The sequence below is a fragment of the Temnothorax americanus genome, unplaced genomic scaffold (assembly GCF_048541705.1).
Source record: "Temnothorax americanus isolate GAGA-0224 unplaced genomic scaffold, ASM4854170v1 Scaffold4, whole genome shotgun sequence".
Taxonomy (NCBI): domain Eukaryota; kingdom Metazoa; phylum Arthropoda; class Insecta; order Hymenoptera; family Formicidae; genus Temnothorax; species Temnothorax americanus.
In genome coordinates this window covers 2,671,581-2,686,333 of record NW_027509547.1, presented here as the reverse complement: position 1 = coordinate 2,686,333, position 14,753 = coordinate 2,671,581, and the positions used below count along the sequence as shown (strand labels likewise).

The 14,753-nt window shown below is 40.5% G+C and overlaps 1 protein-coding gene across 3 annotated transcripts in view; it reads right to left on the bottom strand.

Moving 5' to 3' along the window:
* The window catches only part of Phtm (cytochrome P450 enzyme phantom), a 39,132-nt gene that overhangs the window by 15,819 nt on the left and 8,560 nt on the right, over window positions 1–14,753 (bottom strand). Inside the window, exons 5-6 of one of the 3 annotated variants that reach the window (XM_077415195.1) lie at window positions 11,341–11,427; window positions 2,616–2,744 (exon numbers count right to left, since the gene is read on the bottom strand). The gene's annotated coding sequence lies outside the window, so the exon portion shown is untranslated. Of the gene's footprint in view, window positions 1–2,615; window positions 2,745–2,857; window positions 2,980–11,340; window positions 11,428–14,753 lie in introns of those variants that run through there. The other 2 variants (XM_077415197.1, XM_077415196.1) reach the window with 2 other exon arrangements.

Sequence of the window (14,753 nt, the reverse complement as noted above, 5' to 3'; positions counted from 1 at the left end):
ATATCTTTACAAATTTTTTAGTCCCTGCGGTCACTCTTCATGTTGGTCCCTAAGGAATTCCTTTCAACAACAAATTCAAAGGAATTCCTTTGAACATTAAATTTGATTTTAGTTCAGAGACCATCAAGAGACACGGTAGTGTCTCGCGCCAAGTACGCGCGAAGCGAGACGCACCGTGACTCTTTTACGCGAACGCATGAGTTGCGAGTATCCGAGATTTTGAGATCTCAATAACGAGTGAACGGATCAACTTCTAAGTAGGTTCGATCGATAGCTTGGGGTTTGATTTATAAATAAGAGTCTTTTTTTTTCGTTACGTGCCCTACGAGCGAAGATATTGCAATGCAAAGACCAAATGTGGAAAATTTTTTTTCAAGAAACGTCCACGTCGGACAAAAATGGCGGCTGGTGTGTCACTTTCCCATTTTTGACACGAGAGTGCACTCGTGCACTGTCGCAGTGCGTGACAGTTTTTTACAACCTAGAAAAGGATAAGTGTAAGTGTGTGATAGTCGTGACCGTTGCCGCGTCGTGACAGATAGTGAAATATATATAAGTATTGACCGTAAAGAGCTGATGCCGAGAGATCTTTAAGAAGGAAGGTGTATCTACAAAATCGTACAAACACGTACGTATATGCTGCCTTGTAAAAGTTGTCAAACTGTATGTTTACGCGAGCGTTACTTCTGTAGTAACTTACGATAATTTATGCCGGGATTACGATGAATTTAACGTAACGGGACGCGACGGACGCGAAGTAACGTAACGTGAACTTAAGAAATTACGATCGCCGTAATTTAAAGATAACCTTAATCTTAACCTTCTATTCATACCAAGCTGTCAAATTATTTCTGAAATGCACGCTGCTTCACGTTACGGCGATCGTAATTTTTTAAGTTTACGTTACGTTACTTCGCGTCCGTCGCGTCCCGTTACGTTAAATTCATCGTAATCCCGGCATTACTCGTTTACGCGGGATGAATTATCATAAGTTGCTACAGAATCTCCATTTACGTGGAGGAATTATCGTATAAGTTACTACGGAAGTAAAACGCTCGCGTAAACATAGTATACGTGACAGATAGTGTGTGTGTGTGTGTCTGTGTGTGTGTGTGTACTACGTTTACGCGAGTGTTACTTCTGTAGTAACTTACGATAATTCACTCGTTTACGCGGAGTAAATTATCGTAAGTTACTACAAAATCCCGTTTACGCGAAGGAATTATCGTAAGTTACTACAGAAGTAACGTTCGCGTAAACGTAGTGTGTGTGTGTGTGTGTGTAATTAAAATTATTTATATTTATATTATACATGTATATAATTTATTTAGTATTTATAGGATGATCTCTCTCTCTCTCTCGGCAGCAGGGCGAGAAAAGCGGAAAAGCGACAACAATATTTCGACAGATTCGATAGATCGTATAGATGACATGCCCTTTTTAGAAGAGGATGCGTAACACTACAAAACGCATGATATCAGTACAAAATTACCTTTTTCAAAAAAGGTAAAAAAAGGGCGCCAAGTACACGCGTGTTGTTACCTCGAAAAAAAACCCAAGTGGTAGTATCATTAATTTTATTCAAGAATAAATAAAATTTATTCTAACCTAGGTGGTAGTAGCTTTATTAATTTTTAAACAAAATTATTAAATTATAAAATAAAAATATTTAATTAAAATAAAATAAATAAATTTTTCTTGTAAAAAACTTGGCGCTGCTTTTTTAGAACCTTAAAAAAGCAGCGCCAAGTTTTTTACAAGAAAAATTTATTTATTTTATTTTAATTAAATATTTTTATTTTATAATTTAATAATTTTGTTTAAAAATTAATAAAGCTACTACCACCTAGGTTAGAATAGATTTTATTTATTTTTGAATAAAATTAATGATACTACCACTTGGGTTTTTTTTCGAGGTAACAACCACGCGTGTACTTGGCGCCCTTTTTTTACCTTTTTTGAAAAAGGTAATTTTGTACTGTGATAAAGTCCGCAGGGACTAAAAACTCACGCGATAAGCGTCTTTTGTAAAGATATATTTCTTCTTCAATGCAAAATAATTTTCTTGATCTAACGTCTAATTTAAATTTTATTTTGAAACGTTACAATAGTTTTTAGAATATAATAGTAATTCAAAAATATGATTATTATATTTATACCTGTTTATTTCTTATGCAATAGAAATTGGATAGTTATAAAAGAGAGAGAGAGAGAGAGAGAGAGAGAGAGAGAGAGAGAGATTCCTATAAAAATATTAAATTTATAACTAAATTTATAAAAATCTTTGTAACTGAAAGTTATGTTCATTAACTCATTATTTAAATATTAAAGGAATTAAAAATAACAAAACCCGTTTTCAAATATCAAAATTGAAATTCAAATTGACAGACGTGGTAAAATTAGATATACATTCAACACTTGTTATTTTAATATTAAAGTTTGTAAAGTTTTAATAATTTTTGAGGTTATAATGCATTTTATACACAAATCACACAAATCTGACTTCTGAGTAAGTTGTGTAACTATGATTTAAAAACATAGGTATCCTCAGCGTATAACAATTATATAAAACGTTAGACTCGGGAAGCAAGTATAACGTTGGGAGCGAAACTTACCGAATCCGCGAGCACCAAAATCCTGCCACAGAAGCCTGCTACAGGCTACAGCAGCCACGATGATGTCCGTGGTCCACGCCCGCTTGAATAATATTATAACTGGTTGAGCGGGAATTACGAAACTCGAATCTGTAGCAAGAAAAGAAGGATACGCGCGATTTTACATGAAGAAATGTACAGATAATTATTATTTACGTGATAAATGCCGATTGAGATAAATTCCACAATGTAGATATACATACAACTGTTGTTTTTTTTTCTTTTCGGAAGGAATACGTTGTAGGAAAGACTATTCGATGTAACATCGACCACAGTGTCGAGCTAAGTGGCGTTGGCCAAGCAGTCGACGAAAGTGATCCCCGGATCGCGCGCGTTTGACTACCAAATGACAACTTCTCTTTGCTGCGACAGCAAAGATTTGTTGCGCGATATTCGACGACATTAGAGTAGACATCACGTTTTCGTACGTATTAAAACTTGAGATCGAAAACTCGTAATTAAATTAAACGATATTTAATATTTTCTTAACCATTTTATCTGAACAATTACTAAGATATTTAGAGACGTCACAATATTTCACATGAACCGATCAAGAAATCTCTTATGATATTGACATATTATAATGATATATCGACATATCATAGAAAATGCTTGTGTCGTAATATCATTTATATTTAAAAATTGATTTGATATGTGTGTTATTGTCATGAATTATTAAACGTATAATATGTAGCAAGAGTAAAATTTTGATACAGAATATCCTTCAAAATTCTGTATTCGCGGCGCCTATGCGTTCGGAAGTTCTCAATGCCTTGGAAATATTCTGCATTCATGACGCCTATGCGTTCGGAAGTTTTCGGTGCCTTGGAAATATCGAAAATGTTCTGCACAGAAGGACATTTTTCAGACAGACCCTAAAAAAGATTAGCTGGACAAAAAGTTCAGTCAAACAGGTGTGCTTTGCTTTGGCTTTTATGAACCAATTAAATAATCTGTTCTGTTAGAAATGTTCGCGCTCATAATTTACGATTATTTGAAAAATATCTTATTGTTAGAACTAATTGCAGGCACGTATGTTTACTGACACTCCAATGTCCACCAATGCATTTTAATCTCGGTTTAACTTATTTTTTATTTTTTCTTAATTCTTATTGTCAGATCTAGAAAAATATGAAAATTAATTTAAACCGTGATCAAAGTTGATCTACATTGGTAGAAATGGACATAAGAGTGAAATTCTATTATAAATATTGCGTTTTTCTATATATATAGGTATATATATATTTATCATGGATAAATAAAAGCTTCGTGTAACCAAGTTCCTCATAAGTTGCATTTATGGTCATGAGAGAACATTATGAATGTATTCCTAATACTTTTGTGCAAACGTAGACGCACACAAATTTACCAACGACCAACGACCCATTGCCCTTACACACACGACTGGCCTTCTCGGCTCACCTTACGAGCACGTCTGTATGTGCACTCACCTCCGCTCACGTGAGAGCTATCGCTCGCCTCCGCCAATCACGTGCGAGTCGATCGTGCAGGCCGAATTCAATTTATTTGATACGTGCCCAAACGCTCGAGTTAAAGTGAGGGAAAAAAAAGAAGAGGAAGAGCTCAATTTCCTATCGACCTACTGGCCCCTTGAAAAAGTTTGGAAGATACATTTCAACCGCCGAAGCATACTTCTCGATTTCTTGGAAAGCTATATTGGAAAGATGGTGAGAAACGGTTGAATCTTTTGATACCAATACCCGAGACTCCCGAGAGTACTATTCCATTGGTCGTATGATGGCATATTCAAACGTGCTGATTGGCTACAGGATAGAGAATTTCTGAAGACTCGAAAAATTCGAATCGAGTCGAGACTCGAAGACTTGTCGCTAACCGGAAAACACATCAGTATCGATGTATACAACAGATGCTTTTATGTACAAAAATGCTGAAAAATATATAAAATATTCTATTTTTAAAAATCCGTAATAATATTTGGTTTTATCTTCATTTTTATCTTAAAAAAAATCTTGTAACAAATATTACTTATTTAAGCTATTGTTTAAGATTGTGTAATAAACATATTATAAAAAAAAAAAATTTTTTATCTTACAAAATCAAATATAATCTGTTCTATAGAAAATTAAGAATAATTTCTTTTTTTTCTCTTAATTTAAGATTAAAAATTTACAATGGACAGTAATGACTTTCTTTGACGTTTGAAGCGCGATAAGATGTCTTCGCCTTCAAATCGTTCTGAAGAAAGTGCGATGAGCCGCTGAGCGATCGGTGGACGCGCAAGCCGTCCTCGGCGCGTGCAGAATCTGATGCTCGCGCGCTACAGATAAATCATGCATTCGCAAACGTACGCGTACGCACAACGAAGGTACGCTACGTGAAGAGGCTGCTATATGCTCGGTGAAGCCATAGCCATCGGACGCTGTAGCACACGACGGGCACGCCACTTTCCCTCCCGTGAACCGAACTGGATTGTGCGGAGGAGGAAGAGGAGCGGGAGAGAAGCCACCGGAGAAGATGACGAAGAGGAGACGCGCGCATGAAGAGAAGGCCGAAACGTGATCGGCGGCCGTGCACGTTGCACGGCACGATAATCGAAACGCACTCCCGGGGCTCACCTACAATGACGGATCGCACGCACTCGAAAACGTGAGACACGTTGATGATAATTACGCGAACGCGCCGCGCAATTATCAACGATCGTACCGCCGGCGCGGCGGTATACCCGACCTCTCGTCATCGAGCTTTCTCGCGGAGGCACGCGCTTACCCGCTGACAATGGTCCAATCCTTGCGTGACCGTGCACCCGTATGCCTACCAGATAACACGCGAGTGTTAAAACTAAAACACTCTGTATTAACTCGCCGAAAACTAATAATTTAATTTTCGGATTTCTTAGGATTTGCACGCGCTGAGAAAAAAAGTAGAGAATTTACGCTCGATGGCTCTACAATTTCTTTCAGAGATCAGTTACTAAATAAATAGTTGCAATTGCGAGTAATTATCTCACTCTATGTTTTAATTAATTATAAATTCGACATACAAAAAAACGCCGAATATTCGAAGTTTCTGGAAAAAAAAAAAAAAAAAACGGAAGACTGTGGGCTCGTTTTCTGCCCCAGAAATTAATTCGCCAGTTGTCTAAGAGAACGCATCTCAGCCACTTCCTCCGACAAAGAGGCTCTAAAACTCGCAATCGATAACTGCTGATGCGGCACGATAGCGCGATCGCGGAGAAAAAGGGAGGAAGAGAACGAAGGGCGGACGTCGACTCCTTAATCGGCTCCTGCTCGGGCCTCGATGAATAAAACGAACGGCTCCTGATGAGAGATCGGTAGCCCCCGCAGTGGACCCCCGCGCGACTCCCTCTCCTTCTTCCGCGAGACCTCCTTGCACTGCGCCCGGTTCTGGTATGCGCCGCGGAACAGAGTACAAATGCACCCGACACTATATCTGACGGAACGTGCAACGACCGACAAAGGTCATTCACGACGTTAAATCTGCATATCGTTTTTCGCGCCTCTTCGCCTCGCGCGTGTCTCGTTTCATTCTCCCTCGGCGCGTTGAAATGGCCAGGTAAGGAACGTTAGGATCGCACCGGGCGAGCACCGGGCAGACGGTTGAGGTGGACGCGACCGCGTCCGACTCGATTTTGAAATGCGGGAGATTCTTGCGCCAGAGGAAGACGGTTCGACGATTGACCATTTTCGTGTCGTACCTACCGTACGATCGAGCGAAAGTAACAAGAGTATTCTCAACCGCCGTGTAAAAAACCGGTTCGACTTTTGGCATACACTGGAAACCAATTTAAATTTGATTAATCTCGAAACGTGAAAAACAATAAGATTTGTAAAATCAGCCTCGTTAAATTTACAACACTAATTATAATTCTCTTTTCATATTCGTTGCTCCCTTCTATTGTATTTTATCTCTTCTTTCCTTTCCTTGACAGACTCTACTCTTCCTTTTACAATAGAAATAGAGTAGTCTTTTCTATAGTCGTGACAACGCGGAAATTTGAAACGACATATATCATTTTACGAATTTCCTTTTTTTGGCGGAGACGAGAGAATAAGCTTGAGAAGTAGACGATAGAACAGAAGGAAGAAGCGTGGAGAGTTCGTCGTCTCGTCTAATGCGGCTGATAACCTCGCCTAAACCCGGTCGTCGTACCGGGTAGAGACGGAGGAGAGGGATGACGAATAAAAGAAAGAGAATGGTGCAGAGCGAAATAGAGGAGAGAATGGGACAGGGAGGAGGCAACCGATCGTTTCGAAATTCCGACGCAGATCACCGCACCACCGATCACGGCATGAGATAAATTGTAGAGCTCAATAGAATTAATCGCGATGATCGATGTGCTCCAGATAATGGCTGCCCGCGTTAAGAGATCGTTAAGCCGCGCCGCTGAGTCGTTGAACCACTTTGAGTAATCGATGGTTTCATTATCGCGGACGCATCCAGTCTGGTTTTCGCGAATCCGAGAAGCAAAAGATGTGCTGTTTATTATATAAACTTACATTCATTCTTTCATCTACGTATTGTACTTAAAAAAATGCATCTACATGCATAAGTACTTCGGACTGATCGTAACAATTTTAACAAATCCTCCACCTGTTTATAGCAAAGTTGCGTATTCGGACTCTGGTATTCTTAAAGAATGTGCAAATCGTAATGTACTGTTTTTCCTTTTGAGAAATGAAAGAACGCGAAAAAATGGATTTCACGGTCAATCTAAAAAAAACTTTTTCTCTTTACGACTTTTCTTTCATCTTCTAGATGATTTTGACATCTATATAATAGTCTCAACATCTTTCTTACAGCCCTATCTTATTCTAGTCAGTTTTTTCAGATTATTTCTTTTTTCATAAAGAGTTTGGGCTTACCGCCCGTTGCTTCGCGCGTAAATTCTCTTTTTTTCCAAGTTTTATGAATGGCTTATTCTTGTGTGAAACAGATTACCGTTTCCCAACAGAGCAATGAGTAGAAAATTTCAAAATTTCCACAATGCCACACTAAAAGTTTTTGAAAGAATTCTGTCGGGTGGTTTTGCAAAAGATTTACCACAATGTGCCAAAGATAGCTTTTCAGTGAGAAGGCTCGCCCCTATCCCTTTGAAACATATAGACCGTTATTTACGGCCTCCACCTTCTCTTAGTCTGCACCGACCCCTAACTCTCCCGAAGCACCGGCGCATAACTACCATCACCGTATAAGCGTAAGCCGGATTCTTCTCTCTGAGGCGGCGGCGGCGGCGGCGGCGGCGGCGACGGCGACGGTAGACATCGGGCAGCCATCTAGATATCGTCTGCAGCGTGCATTGAACGCAGGGGGAATGCACTGAATGCAGAATGCAGGAGAGGGTACCAACCCCGGTGTTCTCTTGGGGGGCCCCAGGGCTGCAATCGCCACGGTGATCGATCGTACGTGACTGCAGAACTCAGCGCACCTTTCTCCGCAAGGGTCCTTCGCGGACCTCGTTACGGATTCACGGATTTAAGCGCGAGAGTGTCCTCCACGGTGTCAAAGAGATCTAAAAGTGATTCGAGCGAGCAGGTCGGAAATACAGATCGGAAATACGATTATTTCGAAGCGGCATGGAGAACGTTCGCTGAATCCGTACCTGCGAGACAGTACAAGCACCCAGAGTATGAAATATTTTTCTTTCGACTTAAGGACGACTACTCCGGGTTCAATGAAACGGATTTTTCTACGAGGACTGCCCGTGCGCGCGAAGCAACGGGCGGTAAGCAAAAGAGGTGGTACCGATAGGCACCACGTTGATAGGTGTTTGTCCTGTCTTCGTTTTGCTCAAGAGAGAGAATAATGAACTCTGGGGTGGGTCGTTCTCTCAAAGCAGCATGGCTACCGTATCGCGCGATTCTCCATGATAATCTCCTTTCTCCTTCCCAGCTCCCTCTATTCTGTCCTCAACGACCTCATAATTAAATGCATTCCATTTTGATTCCGTTGCTGTTTCCTTTGTGCTTCCAAGCGCTAAATGACCGAATGGATCTTAAGCCTCCTGCTAACTTGATTTTCCGCTTTAACCGAGGCTAACGCTTCGAGCAGATTTTCTTTGACTTGGAATCCGCCCGTCTTCGACATCTTTGACGTCTTTCATATGTCTCCACGTACAAAAATAAACGACGCCTCGCTGTCTACCGAGGTAATAAAACGTGTCGTTCGACTATCAAAATATTTCATGTCAATAAATCGCTCATCAGCCACGCAAGTTGATTTTTAAACAACGAAATTATTTCGGATAAAATTAATTTAAGTTTAAATCTACAGCAGTTTTTTATAATCAACATGCATTTCTTTAGATAGGATACTAAGCAAAGAATTAAACTAGTAACGTATTTTTAAAATTGACAGAATATAATTTTCGTTGATACCAATTTTTTACTATTAACTACATTTCTGTACTAAATATATACCAAAGTTATGGCACGACAAATGCGCCAGTAGCGCTTATCCCTCTGATACGTGCACGTGCACCAATTGGAACGTCACGTTTTTGCAAGTAACGAAGAATGTACCGGCTGCAGGCACGTTCGCGAAGAAGATTCAATTACCTTGCCATTGTTTCTCCTTTTGCTTGTCGTAGCGGCGCGGGAGTATCTATTTATATCTTGGAGATCCTGCCCATTCTTTTTTTTTTACAGGATTCCGAGGTAGGTGCTCGAGGCAACTAAGGATATCTACCAACTTATCTACCTGTTCCTGCTAAACCCTACAGGTATCGGCCTACGGTGCAACGAACGACCGGGGTCATTGGCTGGATCCAGTTATCAAGGTTGGGGTCCTTTTCCTTCGGAGAGATCGCCGTTTCTCCTCGGTACGGAACAACGAACTTTCCAAGCTCATTCTGTGCACCACCTATGTCTACACTAGTTAAAACGTCGACACATTCTTCGTTTTGTTTGAATTGAATAGGATGACCTCGCTATTTTAAGACTCTCTGATACGCACTTGACGAAAGAAGGAATTTTTGCACCTGACGAAAGGCTCCGCCCTCTAGATTTCCAAGAATGACCATAATGCTGTCTCGACTTGGGACTTATACGATCCTTGAGTTGTGGGGCAGTCGGCCATTCATTGGCCAAAGAATGCATTTTCGAAGGCCACCGGAGTGGAAGGTATATCCTTCCGTCTCAGGAATGCAGCACTTTCAAAAGACTGTAATTTATCTGCCTGTCTGCCTTAATGATAATCATAACATTTTAAATGACAGCAACATTATAAAACTAGTCGTAAGATTACAAATGTAATTTTAAAACGATTAAAATGGCTAAACGAAATCAAAAATTTTCGCTCAGGTGCAAAAATTCCATCTTTTGTCAGGTGCAAATATCCAGGAGCGAGATTATCCTATTCAATCTTGACAGAGGAAACATGTGTCGACGTCATTAAGTATCTCGTCTTTCTCCCACCAAAACTCTCTCTCTCTCTCTCTCTCTCTCTCTCTCTCTCTCTCTCTCTCTCTTTCTCTCTCTCTTCTCTGACTTTTTGAAATCTTTTTTGGATCTCCTTGCAAGATGAAAAAAAATGGAGGTGAGCCAGAAAGGCAACGAAAGCCACGCGTACTTCGAGAACCTATGTTTATTTGAATAATGCAGAGTAATAAAATAAAAATTATTTATTTATCAAATCTGTATCTGTATCTGTATTGTATCTGTAAATATTTAAATGAATCAAGTAACTTTTGTTCAAAAGCATTATGTATATTATAAATCTAATAGATTTGTGCTTAAACTCTCTTTAACATTTAGAATGTAGTAATTTTAACATTTAGCAAAATTTATATTATACCATAAAGACACGTACATTATATAATTTTGAAGTTCTTCATTATTTCGCAGTCATTAATCGATACTCGACAATCTAAGATAGATCAAATCGTACCAGCAATACATTCTTTACAATCAATGCCGATAAGAAATATCACCACGTGATAACAAATTACAACAGTTACTTGAAAAATTGACTGACAAACATATACTATTATAAATTAATATGTTAATTGTGGCACATAAGAATTTTCCAAAAATCTTCGAAGTTGTACGTCTCTTTACTACCATCGAAATCAAAATAACGTTATCGGAGCACTTCTAATCGGACGAAAATGCGAAATGCCGATCTCTTTAGAGACGAGCGGGCGCTAATGAAAATAGAAGAGGACGAGAAGGAGGAGGAGAGAAGGAGAAGGAGGATCAAGCGTAACCGGTCCAAGGAGAGCTGCGTTCTGATAACCCAGTTTCATGTGCTATCGGTCAGATCGACCTCCCCCGCCTTTGTCGAAGCGGAACGATCCTAGCTTTACCACCTCCGTAGCGCGACCGGCTCGGTCATTCAGCCGCGGATAGTCAGTGACTAGTTTGCGACTAGCGGACTAGCTCGGGCTTGGCGCTCGCCTCTTATCTCGTTCATCTCTTACGGCCATTTACCTCCATTCAAGAGAATATCCGCGACTCACCCCGCGCCGGCGGATTAGACGGACCTGTGGCTTTATCTTCTTTAGCGCCTCTCGGGCTAGAAAGCACGACGCGCGTTCCAAGTAGCCACGATTTTCACATAATCTCCACATAATCTCGCGCCGACGCGATTTATGTACAGATCGTATTTTCAGATACTTTCACAGAGAGGGGCAAACTTGGAGATTTACCTACTTATCAATCATTTTATCGCAGACGTGGTTACTTACGTGCTCGCGTAATTCCGTGCCCCTTTTCTCGTTCAAGAATAATTAGTCGCAGTAGCAAGCCGCATTATGTCACAGGATCCGTCAAATCTTGAATCATAATAAAAACATTATTAATTATACAAAATTTTAGTTTATAAGAAGCGTAGAATATTCGATATCGACTTCATAGAAATTGGAGATCCTCCAATGTCGATCAATTTTCAAACAATTGCTCTTCACAAACGCAATTATATATTAACGTCAAGAGCTGTGCAGTTACTTGCATGCAAATGAAGCAAGTAAAACCGAACGTAACGATATATTAGATGTTACTGATGTACATTGCGACTGTCATAAAGATAAACAGAATTATTCGCGCCGCTTCGAATTTTTCGACATTTGTACGGCTTCGATAATCTATTTGTCGAATTCCAGTGTCTGCGTGGGGTACACACTCCGTTTATGTTCGCGTCGTTCTCCCGTATAACAAGGCGACCGATATGATTCGCTCGGCGTAATTGGCATCGACGTATACTCGTGACGAAACGTGCCGCTGCAGCGGCACACACAGGGAAGCATAAAGGCAAATTAGCAAGCCGCCGTCCATGTAGATGACTGTAACGCGAGTGCGTGATTTGAAAGTGCGATAGGCTCTCTGCACCCCCGCCCCGCGCCCGTTCCCTCGCCCAACCGTCCATCTCTCCCCCCGCGTGAGACAGCCAGGAAATTGGGTCGTCGAAAACCATCGATCTTCGCGATGTGCGTACACGTAGACCGGCGACCAGCTGATCGACGCTCCCCTCCCGGGTTCAACGACCTACCCTATTCGCCAACTAGATATTTGTGCCTACTTAAAGTGTTTGCACGACGGTGGACACCTCGCTGCAAAATAAACGCGGCGGCATCTCCGACGCGTTGCACTTATGCAAGTGCGTCTTTGCACATCACTCCATCGCGATGTTACGTTTCAACCTGGCTCGCGTCGATGACTCCTCCGTGGACAAACGTCGCCTTAATTTGAGTGCGCAAATATTTTGCCGCGACAGCGTTTTCACGTCGTCCCCGTCCTCTCGCACGTACGCGAGATCCCGACGCGGGAATCGTTATTTTCGCAAAGAGATCGTACACGTTGCCTGGACGGGCAACGATACAAACGGCTGTTTAAACGAGTTTTCCCGAAAATATCGTAATATCGCGCATCGACGATTACTTGACCAGTAATATAGATAATAATCGGAGAATTATTTCTTATGATCGTACTGCGGCTTGATTTAAATTTCTACGAGCATTCTTCAAAAATGAAAATAGAGGATCGACAAAATACCTATATATATGTATAAGCTTTTAGCAACGTAAGAATCTAAATAAATTAAACACGTTAGAAATTTGTGTCAGTCTCTTGATAGAAATCGTCGCGAAGTCCAAGAGTTCAATAGTTTCCAAGTTGTTTTCGTCAATTTTTCACACGTGAATAAAGAACGAAATGAACCAGATTGACTCCTTCGACGGGTGTCGAAGGGACGGTGGCAATTACGAATCTGCTCGCGCGCGTCAGTCGGAGATTTCACACGAGTTATGCGCGCCGGCTTTTTTTATCTCTTTCCTTCGAGAGCCGTTTCTTCGTTCGCACGGGAATTCGCAGATTCGGCACTCGCGCAAACGTGGTCGTGCGGCCGACGACCGCGACTTTCTCCTTTTATGCTAATTTCGTTAATATGCCATTTTCACGATTCTCGTATCCCCGGCTCCACGGCATTGTGCGCCGGTGTTCGGCGTGCGAGAGAGAAGACGAACATTCTCCGGAGCTACGATAATTAGAGGCAACCAGCTGGCGACTTATTACGTAAAATTATATCAGTCGCCGTACCACTGGGGCCGAGCTTGAAAACTTAAAAGCTCATTGCTGGCTTTAATTATAAGAGGCGGGAGTGATCAAAAGTTATTGCTCGTTGTTGTTCGTGTATCGCGTGTATTATCTGCCGATCAAATCGAGCGTACCGGTTTAAAATTAGTGACATTTATTTTTTTTCTCTGAAGATGACATATTCCGATAACGGCATTCCCCGCCTTGCTCAAAGAAATACATAATTACATAAGTAACATAAGTACGGTACTTTATCGATTCAGAAGAACGTCATGTCATGCGTGATACGTGTGATACGTTGCTAATTGATCGAACATTAACAACCGTTTATAGATTACACTTAATTATCAACAAATTTAGTTCTGTTTCTGCAAGTCAGGTCAGAAGAAATTAGTTTCTTTATTTAAATATGCATTCTTTATTAATTATGCAATCTGACGATTCTTTGACATGTACAGGATGTTTTAAAAAAGTGTTATTTTGAGAGCAGGTAGTATTTATCGAAACAAAAAAAAATGTCCAGTAATCATGGGTATACCTGTTAAGATATGGGCCAGTCTTTATTGTATATACAATAGGAGGTGTGGTTTTTTTTCCATTCATTGTCACACATCCTTTAGCCCTACGTCTCTGAGAATCACGCACTCTTGCAAATACACCTATTTGCTCTCGGATTTGCTGACACGCATTAAATACTCAATATTTGTACGTCATCGATGGAAAGGGTTCAATATCTGGGTTAGGTATTGTCGCACGATGCGTACAAAGTGATGCCCCATCATGCACGAACCACATCCGTTGCCCTTGACAGAGAAGCATTTCCTCCACTATGACGGGTAATTCCCCAGGATTGAAGGGTGTGTGACAATGAATGGGAACCACATATAAAGCACTTCCTATGGTATGTGGTAAAGATCGCCCTATATCTTAACAGATATTTGATGCAGAACTCATGTTTATACTCGACATTTTTTTCCTGTTTTGATGAATACCTGGTCTCGAAATATGTAACATTTTTTTTCAACACTTTGTATACCGCTTTTGTCCTTCAAAGTATTTTAGAAATATTTACTGCATTTGAGTGAGAGCTATATTCTGATCAACTACACTTAAACAATACAATCATTTTAAGAATACATTCAGAAAGATTGCACGTTTCTTGAGTAGATCTATGCATTAGGTAGTGCTAAAATACAGATTGACAACTTTAAACTTATCGTATATAGAAAGAAAGTTATGGAAATTTAAAGTTGCATAAAGATTTCATAATATTGATACTTTACGGCGATGAGAAATTAATTGCGCGTAAATGAAGGATTTTACGGGCGTGACATTTTCGTGCACAATTTAAGATTTATCTATCCCATCTCCGGACTTCTTAGATAAAAGATCGCAACGGTTCCGACCACAGAGTCGTGTCTTATCAAAGATATTAAAGCGTCTATCTACGTGGAGCTCTTGCCTATCGGATAAGGTGAGCGTGATAGCCCTTGTTGCAGCATGGAATGTGCAGGCTGGTTTATTTCTCTCGTCATGTATACTCCTTGCACAAAATAATCGTCGTCGGGTT